Source organism: Phodopus roborovskii, unplaced genomic scaffold (genome assembly GCF_943737965.1).
Source record: "Phodopus roborovskii unplaced genomic scaffold, PHOROB, whole genome shotgun sequence".
Taxonomy (NCBI): Eukaryota; Metazoa; Chordata; class Mammalia; order Rodentia; family Cricetidae; genus Phodopus; species Phodopus roborovskii.
The window spans coordinates 24,472,341-24,478,094 of record NW_026126410.1 but is presented as its reverse complement, the minus strand read 5'-3'; positions in this window follow the sequence as shown (position 1 = coordinate 24,478,094).

The window sequence follows — 5,754 nt, the reverse complement described above, 5'->3', positions numbered from 1 at the left end:
TGGTTTGGTAATTAGTTATCTAATGCCTCAGATGAGAGAGGTCCTGATAGCCCCACCCTCCTCCCAGCACCATGCACTGTAGCCTGATTGGAATTGAGAAGGGATGGGAGGTAATGAGCAGTTCCTCACCAGCATGCAAAGAAATACTGCACTCTAAAAGGAATGCAGTGGTAAGATGAGGTCTGTGGCCCTACCTGTAAAGGTCCCTTTCATGATTCTTTTCTTCTTAAAATACAGTCATCATGCTCAAACCTCCTCCACTTGATATTCTGAGTGACATTTTGACAGCCCCACTATTTCTTAGACTTCGTCGTCACTGCTTTTAGGGTGCAAGTGCTCTAGTGATTACCCACTTTCCTTCTGGACCACTCCTCTCTCTCTCTTGCCCTGGCTTCTCTCAGCAATATACCTGGGCTTTTAACACACCAGAGCCCCCGCCAGTAACACACATTTGACCCTGGGCTCGGCTCCATCTGCACTCTTTGGAGGAAACAATCATTCCCACTGTCTCCACTGTCACCTAAATTTCCCTATGAAAACTCTCTCACAGACCTACAGCTCAAAGCTGACACATGAGCTTTCCAGTGGCTTGACAGATTTTTATCATCTCTCTCCTCAGCATCTCAAATACATCCCGACAGTAACAAAACACCCTTTTCTTGTACCGTGCCTTGCCTTCTACACTGTGGTCCCCAAAGCAGCACTACCATTTTCCTTCCTATGCAGATAAATTATTTGATTGCCACACACTGTTAGCTTTAAGTCACAGCTTCCAGGGAGGTATTTTAACCCTACTTCAGCTGAGAAACATTTTTTTTTCAATGCATAATTCTGAATTTAAGTTTTTCGGTTAAATGGAAAGTGAGTCAGGTTCAGGTGCATTCATTTCTCACATGTATATGCCTAGTAGTCAAATAAAAAATGACATTAAACCAAAGTTTGAAATGAGATGAAATGAATGGTTAGAGAAAGGATATCGTGTGTCAAAATGGAGAAAGACGGTGTCTTACTTGGGGTTTCTATTGCTGTGAAGAGACACCATGACCAAGATCTTTGTGAGCTCTTGATGTTGAGCTTCTAGACAAAATACATTTTTTGATCATTTCATTTAACTGTAACTGCTGTGAGGATTCTGTAGGGTGTATCTCTTAGATAGGCTGAAAATCTGCTTACCAGGCATGTTGGTTTGAATAAGAATTGCCACCCTAGGCTCATATATTTGCACACTTGGTCCCTAGTAGAACTTTTTGGAAAGAAATAGGAAGCATGGCTTTGTTGGAGAAAGTGTGTCACTTGGGTCAACCTTTGAGGTTTCAAAACCCCATGTCATTCCCAGTTACCTCTCTCTGCCTGAGCTCTCAGCAATCCCTTCTTTCAGTTGCCTTGTATCTCTTCAAATCAACAGAAAGGTAAATAAGACAGAGAATGAGGTTTTGCTGTGACAGGCCTGATCATGTTGGGGTTTTGGTGGTAGTGGTGGTTTCTTTCTTTCTTTCTTCCTTTCTTTCTTTCTTTCTTTCTTAAATAATGTAGAAGACTTTAGAACTCTGAACTAGGAACATGGCTAAATGTTGTAAGTGGGGCTTAATGAGCCCTTCTAGTAGGAGCCTGGAAGACAATAGTGCTAAGAGCAATGGAGGCCCATAGAGAGTTTTCAGAGGGGGAAAATAATGGCTACAGACCATTCTTGTGACATTTTGGCAAAGAATGTGACTTCTTTCTGCTGTTGTCCTAAGAATCTGCCTAAGGCAAAATTGGACAGTTTTAGACTAACTTCATTGGCAGAGGAGATTTCAAGACAGTCTATTAGTGACTCTGTCATATTCTTATTAGTAATTAATCTTATGCAGGTCTACAATGAAAAAGAATAAGCTAAGCAGAAACAACAGATTTCAGTTTGGGAAGAAAAAGAGCCTAGGCTTGTGCTGAAATCGATAAGTAGAAGCCTGATGCAAAATGAAACAAAGGGACTAGTGCCTTTAGGCAATACCCCACCCAGCCAAGTCCAACTTGTAAAAGGAAAAAGCAGAGATGTCTTGTCTCTAAAAAGCAACAACAAATCAAAGCTTACCCGAATTCAATTTAAGGAGGTGGCCAGGCTCCATCCCAAGCAAGCAGCTAAATTTGGCAGCATCAGTCATATGGTTCTGCCTTAAGAGACACAAGGGATACTAAAGGGGCTGTGGAATCTCCTCCTGGGGTTATGGAAAGCCCTAGAGGCCAGGGAAGTTGGACTAGATGCATTTTGCATTATGATATGGAAACAAGCCTGTGGGGGCCAGGGAGTAGAATATGGTGGTTCAAATGAGAATGGTCCCAATCCACTCATATATTTGGATACTTGTGTCCCAGTTAGTAAACCTGTTTGGGAAGGATTAGAAGGTATGGTTTTTATTTTATTATTTTTTTTAAGAAGAGGTATGTCACTTGGGGCAAATTTTGAGGTTTCAAAAGCCAGGCTCTCTTTGCCTTGTGCTTGTAGATCAGATGAAAGTTCTTGGCTACTGCTCCAGTACCATGCCTACATGCTGCCTGCTGCCATGCTTCCCCGTGACTGCCATGGACTCTAACCTTTGGGACCCATGAGCCCCAAAGTAAATGCTTCCTTTTATAAGTTGCCATGGTCATGGTATTTTGTCACAGCAATAGAATAGTAACTAAGATACCAATGTGAGGGGTGGGAAAAACTTTTTGCCCTTATCATGCCTCAACAGGATTATACACCTTTCCACTATAGTTAGTACTGCAGACTTTCTTAAATCCCCGAACAAAATCTAGTTGTTGGGGCTGGAGAGATGTTTCAAAGGCCAAAGCCAGGCCCAATCTCTCTCTCTCTCTTTCTCTCTCTCTCTTTCTCTCTCTCTCTCTCTCTCTCTCTCTCTCTCTCTCTCTCTCTCTCTCTCTCTGGAGCAGGATGTAGCTCTCAGCTATTGTTTGAATGACTGCCTCCATGCCACCATGCTCCCTGCCATGATGATAATGAACTAACACCCTGAAACTGTAAGCCCCCAATTAAATGCTCTCTTTTATAAGACTTGACTTAGGCATGCTGTATCTTCCCAATGATAGAACACTGACTAAGACAATACCCATGCTCCAAGTTGACTTGAAACTTCACTTTCTTCAAACTAGAAAAACATGTCCACAATCTGCTAATAAGGCACTCCTGAACAAAATAAATCTACTTTGTGAAGTTTAAAGATACTATATCATCAGCCCACACAGTGATGCCCTGCTTGCCCAGACTCCTGGGTCATCCAAGTAGGACACTCCCTGACTGAATTCTCCAACTTCAGGAAGGCTCCCTGCTCACTGTGTTTCTGGAAAGGAATGATGATCCCATTATTCCAGATGATGGCAATGTTTCTTGACATTAGAGAACAAAGTGTAGGTTTGACCTGCATACTCCAAGAGAGAAAACAAACCACAGAGGACTGGCTGGGATGAAAGGTAGCTGTGTCTTCCTCTTGCTGTTTTGCCTTCTCATACAGACCCTGCCTGTGAACATTTTTGAAAATCTATCTAATAAAGGCACATGTCCTTGTGGTGGGCATGAGCCTTTCATACCTCCCAGCTGTGTGCTTGGAAACAGAGCTGCTGTGTTTCACAGAGCCCATGCTTCTAATAGCCTGCTCCCAACAACTGATGCAGAGAGCAGGCATAAATAAACACAGGCATTCCTAGGAGACCAAGGATTTGATGATGGGTATCTGGTTGAAGGAGGTAGTTTGAATGTCTCCTCCCAAACTCATTAACATTAAGAGAAAGAATCTTTAAGAAATGATGAAGTCAGGAAGATTGATGCCTTCATTGCAGTGTTCATAGAGATGGGGTCCTGATATAAAAGATGAGTTCTGCCAGAATGGCTAAAATTAGAAACACCAATAACAACTTATGCTAGAGAGGATGTAGACTCCCATTGCTGGTGGGAGTGCAAACTCGTACAGCCATTTTGGAGATCAGTATGGCTGTTCCTCAGGAAAATGGGAATTAGTTTACCACAGGACCTGGCAATCCCCCTCTTAGGCATATACCCAAATGATCCACATCCATGCAACAAACACATGTGCTCAACTATGTTCATAGCAGCATTATTGGTAATAGCAAGAACCTGGAAGCAACCTAGATGTCCCTCAACTGAAGAATGGATAAAGAAGATGTGGCACAACTACACAATGGAATACTACTCTACAGAAAAAAATAATGGAATCTTGAAATTCACAGGCAAGTGGATGGAACTTGAAGAAACCATCCTGAATGAGGTAACCCAGTCACAAAAAGAGGAACATGGTCTATACTCACTCATATATGGATTTTAGACCTAGAACAAAGGATTACCAGCCTATAATTCACACCACCAGAGGAACTAGGATACAAGGTGTATTCTAAGAGATTCATATAAGATCCCTCACAAAAGGGGGAAGGGACAAGTCCCCCCAGAGCACATGGGCTTAGTGAATGGAAAGAGAAGTAGGAGAAAGAGAGGGGGAGGAGAGGAAAGCATGTGTGACTAGGAAGATTGAGTCAGGGTAGGAATAAAAGATAGGGGAGAGAGAGAGAGAGAGAGAGAGAGAGAGAGAGAGAGAGAGAGAGAGAGAGGCATTATTGGTTTGAAGAGAAAACTGAACCTAAAGAAAGTTCTAGAGACCTACAAGACAGGCTCCAACTAACAATTTGAGCTTCCGTGGAAAGGCTACCATAAATACCCTTCCCTGATAGTGAGAGCAACAACTAACTTATCCACCGTCATGGAGCCCTCATCTAGTACCTGTTGGAAACAGAAGCAAACACCCATAACTAAACACTGAGTGGAACTAGAATCAAGATGCAGAGAGAGAGGACAAGACCAGGTTGCAGAAACACATAGAGACAGTTGACCTGAACAAGGAGGAGCTAATGGGCCCCTCAGACTGATAGCTGGGAATCCAGCATGGGACTGACTCAGGCTCCCCTGAATATGGGTCTCAGCTAGAAGGACTGAGCAGTCTAAGGGACCTCAGACAGTGGAGCCAGGATGTATCTCTGGTGCACAAAAGGTCTTTGCCAACATATCCCCCATGGAGGGATACTGCCTTAACCTAGAGACAGGAGAGAAGTCCTAGTCCCTACTTTTGGAGTAGGGTCTAGGCCCTGCCTCCTGCCTCTAGGCTAAGGGAGTATCCCTCCATGGGGAATGTGCTCCCAAAGTCCTTTTGTGCACCAGGGATACATCCTGGTTCCACAATCAGAGGAACCTTAGACTGCACAGGCCTTCTAACTGAGACCCATGTTCAGGGGGTCTGAGTTGGTCCAATACTGGTTTCCCAGCTATCAGTCTGGGGGTCCATTTGCTCCCCCTTGTTCAGGTCAGCTGTCTCTGTGGGTTTCTGTAGCCTGGTCTTGCCCCCATTTTCTTACCACTCCTCCCTCTCTGCAATTGGATTCCAGGAGTTTGGCTCAGTGTTTAGCTGTGGGTGTCTGCTTCTGTTTCCTTTAGCTACTAGATGAGGGCTCTATGATGGCAGATAAGTTAGTCATCAATCTCATTATCAGGGAAGGGCATTTATGGAAGCCTTTCCACTGTTGCTCAGATTGTTCATTGGGATCATCCTTGTAGGCCTCTGAACATTTCTCTATAGTCAGTTTTCTCTTCAAACTTATAATGGCTCCTTCTGTTATGGTATCTCTTTCTCATCATCTCCTTCAGATAGTTCCTGTAAAAAATTTCTTGAATTTTAATCCTATCTTGGCATTTTCTTGTTGATGTGAGTAGTT